This window comes from Pithys albifrons, chromosome 3 (genome assembly GCF_047495875.1).
Source record: "Pithys albifrons albifrons isolate INPA30051 chromosome 3, PitAlb_v1, whole genome shotgun sequence".
Taxonomy (NCBI): Eukaryota; Metazoa; Chordata; class Aves; order Passeriformes; family Thamnophilidae; genus Pithys; species Pithys albifrons.
In genome coordinates this window covers 88441091-88453479 of record NC_092460.1, presented here as the reverse complement: position 1 = coordinate 88453479, position 12389 = coordinate 88441091, and the positions used below count along the sequence as shown (strand labels likewise).

The 12389-nt window shown below is 40.6% G+C and overlaps 1 protein-coding gene across 4 annotated transcripts in view; it reads right to left on the bottom strand.

Annotated features, from left to right (window-relative positions):
• Positions 1-12389, bottom strand: part of ATXN7L1 (ataxin 7 like 1) — a 114098-nt gene that overhangs the window by 40313 nt on the left and 61396 nt on the right. The window lies entirely within an intron of this gene.

Sequence of the window (12389 nt, the reverse complement as noted above, 5' to 3'; positions counted from 1 at the left end):
AGGTAGAATAGTCCATCTTCATCACATTTACAAAACAATAAACCCCCTCATAACTCATGCACATCATTGTTTTAATTGGATATTTCCCCTCATCTATCCTAAATCAGAGTAAGTGGTACGTCCTTAACGCTTTCCTTAATCCAAGCAGATAAAATGGCATTTCTTGTCAGAGATAAGAAGAGATAAGCCATTGAAGAGTGAGATGGGACTACTGAGGTTGTTTGGCAAAAAATGATGTGCTGCTATGACTCTGAGAAAACAGGCTAACCTTTATAAGAGACTTATGTTCTTGATCTGGTTTTTGATTTTTTTCAATATCAATTTTTTTCAATATCAGGCTAACATTTCAGTAGCTCATTTCATCATTTTAACTGATACAGAAGCAGTAACTTCACTGAAATTATCCCAGAATAATAACTTTGCAGGACTTGCATGTATAATCTATTGTTTAAACCTTCTGGCTTTTCCCGTTACTTGGGATCCAAAACCAGCATTTGGTGAATCAATATAATCCTTAACAACCTGCTTTCTAAAAGGAGAAATAATCCAATTTTTTTTCTAAAAATATGTGGGTTTGAGCCCTAAATTGCTTCCTCTCTGTTACCCTGAGCTCCTTTGCCTCCCAGCAGCCTCACTGTTTCCTCTTGTCCCCAGCGAGTCAGGATAAGCTCTGTTTGGTCTGCAGGTACATGTGTGCCAGCTGTCAGTACAAGCTACCAGTGCCACTGCCACATGAAAGACTGTTCTCTGGGGCACTTTAAGGTGTCTCTTCACAGTTGCTGATTTTCACAAGACTGCTGAAACTTTGTATTTTTGAACCAGATTAGCAAATAGTTAAAAATTCTTAGACAAAATAGGCATAATCACATAAGGTTTATTGCTACTATTGTTCTTATTACTAACACAGTTATTATAGTAATTATAATCTTCTAGGAAATCCAAATTAAAATCTATATATGAATTCTTTTACTTGCTTTTCTGTGTTTGCCACTTCTCATGGGTATTCCCAAGCATCAAATTAATTCCCTTGGTATATTTAGACATGTTTTCAAAATCCAGGTAACCATCCAGATCTGCCCAACTAAGGACACTGATTTGTTTTACAAATTGATTGACCTTACTTTTAAGTTTCAATTTGCTTTATCAAAACCTGCTATAAAAGCAGCATAATTGTCAGTTCAGAATACTCCCTCTTTCCAGAGAGTTTAGATAAATCAGCTCACTCACCTTTCAGGCACACTTACCTTGCCAGAGGTAAGAAAATCTATTGTTTAGAGCGCTGTATGAATATCCACAAGTGACAACCCCTAACATGCAGCCTCCAAAGTCAGTGTGCAAAATAACTCCCAAAGAGGTCACTTACTCATGTTTTCCTCACTACATACAATAGCTCTTAGAACAAGAAACCAAACTCCTACCTGCTACAGAACAAAACCTAACAGACAACACTGAAAGACATACCCAAATACAAAAGTGGGTTTGTAGGGCATTCTTAATCTGTTCCTCTCCCTTAAAAGTCTCTTTATTCTATATTTACATACAACTTTACAGCTAAAAAGTTGGTTTCTACTTTAACTTGCATCGTTTATGACTTCTAAGTGTGTGAACTAAAGAATCTCAGACCTAACAGCATATGAATGAAATAGATGCAAATCAACCTTCAAGATTCCAAGTGACAATTCCTTCACGTTGTCTCTGCATCCAACTCTTGACCATCATCACTGCAACAAACTTCATGTACTAGAAATTAATTCTTTTGAATAAACTATTTATCTATTCAAAATCTTAACAGCTTTTCCATCGCTGCCCTGAATGTATTTTATGCCTACAATTTTAAATATATATATATATTAAAAAAAGATTTTTTTCAGATAGGCCTTTACCCAGTTTTTTGAAGCGATTAGATAACCAGTAACAAATTGAGACTCACAAAATTTGTTGGACTGAGGTTATTTGTTTCAGATGCTGCATGAAGAAGGGTGTTTTCCAAGGCCACACAGCCATAGAGTGCAGATCTCAATTTAGAGCATTCCAAGCTTATTCATCCACTGATGTTACCACTGTTATGGATTAATGTGGCTGGAATGGCACAGGGGACAGACGGGTGATTTCTAGTACAACTACCTACCAAGGTGCACAAACTGCTCAATGAGACTCAGCTGTGACTGCACAGCTGTGCAATTCAGTGTTCCCCTCCAACTGCTTCCAATGCCTTGAACAACCCGTCACCCGGTGCAGGTGGTTCCAACTTTCTATGCACCTTCTCAGAAGCACACACACAGTGTATTTAAAAAAACCTTTCAGGTAAAAAGAAATATGCAGATGCTCACCAGCTGAAGACACAGGATCTTTTTCCTATGAGGCATTCTAATTACTTGCTATGATTACTTATATGAGCTAATTGGGGGAAAAAACTCTCTTCTCATTAAAGCACCATATAACTCAACTCAGAACAATTCTTGTGAGTTTTAACACGGACAGTGAGCCAACAAAGCAAGATCATGAAGACTGGATTTGCTTGCAAGCAAGTCCACATAAAGGAATCTTAATTATGACATCTGTAACAGGATGTCTCTGAGAAGAAGTATGCAATAAACACCTTTCCAAGGTAGCAAATGTTTGATGTGCATCAGTCATTTTTAGTGCACAGGTAGAACATTAGGATGATTATTTCCTATCAGGACTTAGCTGGCTTTTCATAGTGCTAGAACCTGTTTTCATCCATGCTTGGTGTAACATTTCACTTCAGGTGGAAAGAACAAATAGTACAACTGTTTGTCAAGAGAAGAGAGTAGTCTTTGGTCAGCCAAGAAATTATTACAGAGGGAGTAATCTTGGAAGCCAACAGGAAGAAGACAAAACAATTTTAAGACAAGGATTTCAAAGTGGGTTATTTATAGAGTCAACACTCAATTATCCATGGTCAGATTATCTGTACCAGAGATGCAGAAACAAATCAGCTCCAGCTGGGCTCATTATCTTAGGTGCAGCTCGGTACGACTGTTCCTATATTTCTAGGGATGATGTGGGTTCAGAAATTATGCAACACCTTTTTTCCAATATAAGGCTGAAGTCCTTTTTTCAATTTAAAGTGAGTCACTTTGTTTCCATATAGCATTTCCAAAGGCAGGAGCACTGGGGAAAATGGCAAAGACTTCAGACGAGTCCACAGCCTGGCAGTGTTACCCCTGTGCTCGGGGTCCCAAGAAATGTTATGAACTCGGGCACAGTGTCCAGCCCAAGCTGGCTGCACACATTCCTGCATCCTGTGTCAGGGCTGCAGCCTCGCTGGGACACTGAGGGACTGGGTGCAGACAAGCACAAGATGCTTGTGACATGACAGGAGCCAGGTGCCAGCCAGCATGGCAAACAGCAGTCACCTCAAACACAGCTGGGGTGGCCTGTGCGCAGAGGGGCTGAGCTGTGAAATCCTGAGATCACAATTTAAAGTCATTTAAACCAGATACTCTAAATAAGGGAAAACTTAAACCACAAGCACTTTCCTAACTGTAAGAAAAACAGCCACAGTAATATCAACCTACACTGAGGCTGTTTTCCCGGCCACAATACCAAAAGAGTAATTGATAGTGAATACAAAGGTGGATGGGGAAGGAAATGGAAAAAATCCAACATTATGTTTCCTACCTACCAATTGTTTTTCTCTGAATCAGACTGTCTGTGTTCCTGCTCAAGGACTGGAACCTTTCTCCATCTGTCAGGAGACAGCAAACTTCAAAAGATACTCCTTACACTCTTTCGGAAGTTGTCCCTTCTCATCAAATTGATGCTGCTATAGTTGAAAGAAATCTTAGTATTTAGAGATAACGAGAGATACTTCTAAATTAGAGGAGTTTGAGATTCAGGTAATTTTTTTTCAGCAATGGAAGTCGCTTGACCAAAGAGACAGGGAAAGGACCACAAGAAGGATACTGACATGAAAAATCTCAGCTATAACCAACTGACTCCAACTTGATTGCAGAGAAGGAACTAAACTCTGTGTTTGGCAAATGGATCACAGAGCAAGCCTTTTCTAAAGCTTTTTGCTGAGTCTGCCAATTGGTAGCTACACAATACAGCAGATTTAACCAGCAATGGCTAACAAGTGAACCAAAACTAACCATGGCTGAGATATCACCCCTGGGATTTGACTACTATGTATAAATACTGAGAGAAGAAGGTTTGTTTACACTGAACAGCTTAAGTACTTTAAAACAACAGTTAGAAACAGAGGGTTACTGAGTGCAGGATGACGTAGAGGGTTACCTATTCCACCCTAACATCATTGTAACACTTGAGGAAATCTGCACATCCTAAATCTACAACCTTATTACCCCTCCTTTCCTCTTGCCTAGTCCCAAAAGTTTGGACTTTCCAGCTTAAGGTCTGGAAAAAAAAGTAATTCAAGTGAAAAAAAAATAGTTTCAAAGCAAAATTCATTATGATAGATATTACTTATCAGAGAACTGTGGTAATTTTAGTTGTTCTTATTTCTCCTTACATTTTAGGTCCCTAAATGCCTGTTGCCTAAAAGGTGATAGCAGTGGAAGTTACAGAAGGTCTGCTGTCTGGCCTAAGGACATGGAGTTTACTCTTAATATTAGTGACTAACATATTTTGGAAGGTGTAACTTTCAGCAAACAAAACCAGAGAACAGATCTGCTGCTGTACAGTATTTGCAAGTCTCGTGTAGGGTTTTTATCTTGGAATACATACTAATGAGGACAGCCACACTGTAAACAACTGGGAGCAAAAGACTGTTACACATTCAACAATTCACATCAACAGAAGGTTTAAAAGTCTTTACCTCTTGTTTAGTGTAACAAGATTAGGTCAACACTTCCCTTCTCTGCCTAGTAAACTAGGAAAGACTGTTAATGCAAAACCACTGCACTAACTCACTGCCCTGCTCAAAGTACCAACTCCTGTAAGGTCTGAGAGACAACCAAAGGATGGGGGCTACTGCCACAGTAAACTTCTGCCTGTAACTCTCAGGTAACCAGCAGTATAGGTCAAGCACATAGATGCGAACTGCACTTACATAAACTTTCTGCTCTGTTACTGCTCCCTCACTCCAAGATACCAGTTTTAGCCAGAAACTTGATTAGCAACAGACTAGGAAACACTTTCAGAGAACTTCGGAGGAGGCACTTACAACAGGACAGTGAACTTTTATGGCATGAAGGCCCAGAGCAAAGTGTGGCATCAGGCATTGCATGTTACAGCTGCAGCCATACTACAAATCAAACAAAGATGCAACTTCATTTTCTGCTCCTCTTCCCTTTCAAAACATTCCTGGCACACCTTTGGCTTTAACCCGCTATTAATCCATGGTTGAATTACAGTGTATGGATAGGGACTGGACACATTGTATAATGTAACCTTGAGTCTTTCAGCAACTGCCTCCTAGAATAGGCTGCTCTGATCCTGCAAGTACAGCAGGTATTGCTCGTGCCCAGGTGCAGCCTCACAGATACAGTATATTGAAACAGGCTTGCTGAGCCTGCTTTCCCAAGCAATCTTGCTTCACTCTGTATCAGGGACCTCTCTCGTTAGTAATTTTATGCCAATTTGCCAGTTACAAATGTTATATGCTATCCCCTTCCCCAGTTAACTGTAAAATTATTAAATACCTTAGTTACATGGACTACTTTTGTATGACTTCCATCTTCTCCTTCATAATTACCTGTCAAAATCTGGCACAATGTGAATTTTAAACAAATTATTCTATGCTGGTTTTGTATTTTAATTAAATACAAAGCAACACTAGTTAGATACCTCGGGACATTTCTTCCTTTACAGATATCTGAGCTCATTTAACAGCCATAATATTTCACAGACTTACACAGACACCACCTCTATCCCATAATACTGGTTTTGGATAAACAAGTAGGTTTCTTTTATTCTCCTGAAAGCTCTAATACTAGTGTCACTTAGATTTATAACCATTTAAAAAATGTAATGGAGATATGGAACTTAGAGTTTTTCTCCTTTTAAGTTCATTAGAACAAATAGAGGGAGGCTGTAATCCATGCACACAGCAAGTAATTTAGCTGTAATTCATACCACAGCATAGCAGAGGTAAGGCAGCAGTGCTGACATTAAACACGACACTATTTAGCCCTTAAAACTTGCAGCTATCCCTCTTTTTCCACAAACTCCACACTGAGAGAAATCAGATATATTTAAAGAATAATTCAGCATAATGAAAGTACTCACTTCCTTTTAAATTAAACTTACACGTCTAGAACCATATCAAAGCTTCCAAAAAGCAAACACTGAGCAATTTCCTTGTTGTTTATTTAAAAAGCTCTATGGAATTTATACAAAAGAGTCCATAAAAAAGTTGACACCTGCCAATTCAGGAGTCAGCGGTTTCCCACCATAGTGGCACATTGTGTTTAAACTGCTTTGGTACCACTGTCATGAGGTGGTACCAACTGAAATTTTAAAGAACCCTATGAACTACATATTTCTAAAATACTACTTACCTATTACCAATGTAACCAAATAGTTTATGCCACTTTTTAAAATCACATTGTCACATACGAAATAATGTAGCCAAACAAAACATTGAACATACAAATACATACTATGCATAAGGGACAAATCACAGCAACTTCTTTGCACATACAGGTCTTGCTAAGTTTCTATTTACCTTGCTAAGTTTCTATTATGCCTCTATTTTTCTTCAACTTTTCAGATGCTGCTGCAAATGAAGCTCAGTGTCTGCTCCTTTGCAGCAATTTGTGTAGATTTTTGCAGCTAAAACCAAAAAATAGATTAGATTCCAAGACTGTAAGCAACACGAGCTATTGTATTTGCACAGCAGCAAGCTGATATAGTTGGGGAAAAAGGCAAAAATAATCACAGTACAGATAACCAAGGGTCAAAGTTCTGGTTATGCCTGAAGTTTCAGTATTGGCACTTCCTGTTCCGAGTCTAAATACTCTTAATTAAATCTATTTTGGTTCTAAAGTAAAGAACTGCTATTCTCTCCCCACTCTCATTTATCTATCTACACCTGATTTTGCTCACTTACATGACTATAAACTATTAGGCCAATTTTAAAAGGTCTTCGGTCCACAAGCGGCACTGCCACAATTAGTCACGCAGGCCAGGGCTGCGCTCGGGCTTCCTGCACAAGGCTCAGCCCCGACCACCCTGCGGGGCGGGGTTGGAAGGCATCCATCCCTGCGCCCTGGCCCGCCTTGGCTACCCCGACACCGCCGGTCTCTGACAGCCCTGCCGCGCCACCTCCCTCCTCGCTGCGCACGTATGGAAGGAACTCTGGGGATGCTGCTCTCCAGGGAAGGTTGCGCTCTGCAGCCTCGTGCGGCTCCTACGGCAGGTTTCTCACGCCGCTCGACCTCGGTGGCAACACAGGCAGGCAGGGCAGGGTCTGTAGAGGTCCGGACTCACATTCACCCCCGCGGTGAAACCCACCGGCAGGGCCTTCCCCTTGCTGCGCTGACAGCCCCGCCTGGGGGTCTCCGGTCTCCTTCTCTGGAGGATGCCGGGCCGCAGGCGCCGTCAGCGGCTGGGAGGCTGCCGGGAGAAGGGCCGGGAGGAGGAGAGCAGAGGAGCGGGCCCGCAGCTCCCCCTCCCGGGCCCGCCGCCCCCGACATCGTCTTTCTGCTCTCTGCCGTCCCCATTCAACGCGACGAGTAGGAAAAGCTCAGGATCGGCACAGTTCAAATGCAAAACTTTTAACCGTGAAGACCCCGTTTTATTTATCACTTCATTCTTCTCCTGAAACGTTGTCAAACTTAGGATTCAGTTTCGGAAGGCTTAGGAAAGCCAGTCCTTTGAGCAGCCAAGGTCCCACAATTTCAGCCACCGCCAGCAAGGTTACATGCTCCATCCACCTCTCCTGGCCTCCAGCATTTGCTGAACTCCACACACTGATGTATAGTATGTATGGTAATTAAAAATTAAGTTTCTGAGGAACTGATTATCTTTGAATTTTACACAGTAAAGTACAAGTGGGCTGAGGATTAAGATCCTGTTATAGTCAGCTGCAGGATAAACACAAAGTTCTTTATCACCTATTTTTCTTCTTACAAGTACTCCATACTCCTAAGTATGCAGATGTCAGAGCTATGGTGTAACCGCCTGAAATAAAAAGCTACATCAACAAGCTGAGCTCTGCTGTGGCACAGCTCTTGTGTGTTAAAGCATCCCTCTGCCAAACCCTCAGCCAGCTGACTGCTGCTGGAAATGGCAGGTTCTCCATTAATCAGAAAGACCTCCTTTGGCATAAATCTCAAGATTTGGAATAGCAGTATGTTTAATGTTTACCTGATGCCATTGCAAGTAATTTGTTTCAACAAGACTTAAAAGAGCAGCCCCTCACCTCTTCCCACATACATGCAATTCCTCTCGCAGCATTTCTTGGTTTGTCCACGAAAACCAGCCAAACCCATCCATTTACATCCATGTGCAGCAGACCAACACAGGTCCCCAGGTTAAATGCAAATTTATTCTCACAGCTGCATCCAACATGAAACACACTGATAAATGCATGATATATTGCAAGGTAGTTTAAAATGTTGTAGGATTAAATTCCATATATTTGAACACATGAATGGACTGGTGTTTTGTGGGAAATTTAAGCTGGAAGATGTGCTCTGAAGTGCTGCATTCCCTGGCTGTGCACCCTCTCTGACTATGCAGGGATCCCAGTGGGACAGGACAGGAATAGCCCCAATTTATTCAAGTTTCTTAATCACAGAATACTCTGAGGACTTGGAAGGAGACAGGGAATGTGAAAACAGAGAATTTTAAGATTAGGTATGGTAAGTAAGCTCTTCAGAGGGCACTGCAGGTCCTTCTGTCAGTGATTTCAATAGGATAGAAAACATAACTGGATTCAAGACTTCCTGACCCACTGAATCAAAAAATGAAGCCCAGAAATTTGGCCAACAGATCTTTGAAGGTGCATAACCAGTTGGTTTGTGGTTTTGTTTGTTTATTTGTTTGTAATGAAATTTGAACATGAGGCTTGAAGTAAAAACTAAAACAGATTATATGTTTGAGGCATTAGCCCACCTAAGTAAAATAGTCCTGAATGCTTCTGGGATTTCTGTGTAGGAAATCATTCACTGTGTATACATGCCTCACAGAAGAGGCAATCACTGAAGTCAAGGAATAATGAAACAAAATAAAATATGGAAGGACAAATAATAAGAAGAGAAACAATAATAGGTATAGAAATAATAGGCAAGTAATATCAGCATGTAAATAAATAATAAGACAAACAGGTAAAAAGTTTAAAACTGACTGGAAAAAAACCCAGCAGAAATATAAGCTCATAAAAAGCTCCAGCAAAGCTGAGAAATTGAAGGCTAAAGAAGCTCCAGGTTGTGTTGCATACGTCCATCATTTCACGGCTAGGATGTCAGACACTGCTAGCACCTATCTGTACGTCTCAGATCTGTGCCCGAGGAGCAGCTGTCAGAGCACGCGGTAACACATAATCCTCGGCAGCCACGGGGCTGCAGGGCTGCTGCAAAGCCAGGGGTCACTGCTGCCTCATGTCAGCATGTGAGAAAGGTCATACCACAGGTCTTGAATGGCCAGTAAGGCATTTCATGGTTGTGAATGTTTAAAACATAACACAAGGTAATGGTAAGGAAGGGTTTAACTTCCACGTAGAAGCAAAACAATGCACCAGAATTTGAAGGGGGTGGGGAATATGCACACACAGTAACCATGCAAACAATCTAGCAGAAGTAAATTCAAAGTGGTGCTTTCACTATCTGAAAATAAAAATCCATCTTCTGAAAACCAAGGCCGATGTTAGCTTTTGTTTAAGACATGATCAAGATGTTGACAGTTTTCTGTACCTTAGTACTGGGCATCTCAAGTGATCCATCAACAGACCACCTAAACCAAATGTTTCAGGAAGTGATAACCAATGCTTTCTTTTTCAGTCTAAAAAGGGGAAATTATCAACAATATCAAGATGCTTACGTAAATAGGAAAGGACTGCTACAGTTGAGCTGAAGACCACAGACATTTACCTTATAGACCAACTGTCTGTAAATGGTTTTCTTTATACAGTGTGATACTAACAGAGTCTGTGCTAATGACAGACAAGTTCTACACTCAATCATATTCAGAAAATATTGCACAGTCAATAAGTACTTCTTAACTGTAGAATCTTAATATAGAAGTTTTAGCACAGAACCCAAAATCTGCAAAAAGGCTGAGAACAAAACAAGCCAATAGTTAAAAGAAAAATTCATTGTAGGTAATGTGGGGGTGGATTTTTTTTAAGGACCACTGTCTTTGCTCATCTTGCAGGCTTTAATTAAGTGGCTATGAAATAAGGAGTAGCTAAGAGTGATTCCTTTGCAACCTGATTTTTTCAGGCTATAAATGTGTTTCTGGTTATAGCAATACTACATAAAAAACATTAAGGAGACTGCCTACTCACTAAAGCCTAGATATAGACATTAAATTGCCTGAAGTCAGCATGAAGTTAGGGTATCAGGGTGTTTTATGACTATCTTGAAAAGAAAACATCCAATCTCTAGCTAGTTTTGGACTGACAGAGTTGGGTTTGTCCTTATTGAAGAAAAGAAAGCAGTATGCCAGCAGCACTTTATAGCAACTCTTTTATGCTGTGCATCAGAAGAATATTGCCACAGAATTTTCAACAGGAGGCCCGAAATTTAAATATTAAGTGCTTTGCTGATGGACACTGGCACTATCAGACAGCTTGCACATTTAAGCTACTTGAACCTGGGAACATTTCTTAGTACCCACTGCACAGAGACTGCCTGGTCTGGAATGCGTTCTGGGACTAAAACTTTAAAACGCAGGAACAAGAGTCCAATCTGAGTACACATGTTTCTTGCTAAAGCTGTGCAGGCCTAAAATAGTGCCAAAATTAATTTTGTTTCCTCATACTGCTAGGTAGGTCAACATGCAGGGGTTTTTCCCCCACTTAGAAACAAGGCTACGGCTTCACGAATTCAGCACCAGCAAAAACAACAGAACAGACTTCAGGCAAAAACTTTAACCTGACAAAGAACCAAAACATCAGCATGTATATTTGAGTGGCAGCTGTATGAGATGGTTTGGGGTTTTCTGTGGCTCTGTATTAATCTCACTCTGAGTCCCAAATCAGGCTTCCTGTATTTCAGTGCCACGGATATTTCAGCACCAAAGGACAGAGGAGGGGTTTTAGAGAAATGCAAGTCATAGTGCGTGAGAAACCCAAAGTTATATTGATTTTGCCTGTGGAGACTGTTTCAGAGGAATCCCTAGAACTCCAGCTGATCATTTCTGCAGACAGCTTTTAGAAACTACCAAGGGTATCTTATCAAAACGACATTTAGCAGAAGAGAAGAGAAGGGACACAGATTTCTATGAATTCCAAATATCCTGACTCAACTCCTCCAACAGGTCAAGCATCTGATCCATTTTTAGCAACACACTCCATAAAGCTGTGTTTGTGGCCTACAGAACGCTCCTGTTACTCTTAAAGCATTAAAGACATTCATAAACAAATCAAACTGTTGTTGTACTGAGGAAAAGTACAAAGCTCCAGCTAACAAGTGGTGCTTGACAGACACTCAGTTACGCTTACCTTACCCTACAGATCAGATTGATGTCTCAACAATCCCGCATTTCTGCGGCAGCTCCTCCAGAAATGCCATGGAATTCTGGCTTCTTGCTTAGACTCTTGGAAATGAAAAGTGCTGAACACAGACTATTATTTTTGGGAAATCCTAGACAGACTGAGATATATCCATATCCTGAGATACTCCTTTTTTTCTGCTTGCCCCCTGCATGTATCTGAGGTTTGTTCATATTTAAGGCAAGGAACAGCTACTCCACTCCCTTTCACTTGATTTCAGTCAGTCCTTGCATGAGGTTTGCTCCATCCTTTCCATACAGAGATTTAGGACAAACACATTTTTCTCCCTTTTCATTCTTCATTCAGGCCAAGAAGGTGTTGCCCATTTAGATGTCAATAAGTATACAATTCACATTTGTAAACAGCTTCTAACAGGGTAAGAAAAGACAACCTACCATCTGCTTTCTTAGGAAAACATCATCTTTTCAGAAAGTGTTTATTTAATGTCTAGCACAGGATTTCTGTTTCTCTGTCAGGCTCCCTGGGGGTTCCTAGAGATCAGTTTCTCTTATTAAAAACAAACTACCATAACAACAAAATTAAGAATGAAATTGTTTCCATTCTGAGTTGAACACAGCTTTCTTGCTGTAAATCTTCTAATCTAAACTACCTAGGCAAATTGAAGCACCCAGAAAATGATCACACAGTCTCTTCAAAATAGCCAGAGTTAATATTGTACAACCACGTGAAACCCAGTCCTTGTTCTCAATTGGTTACAAATTATGTTCCAAACACTTGGGCA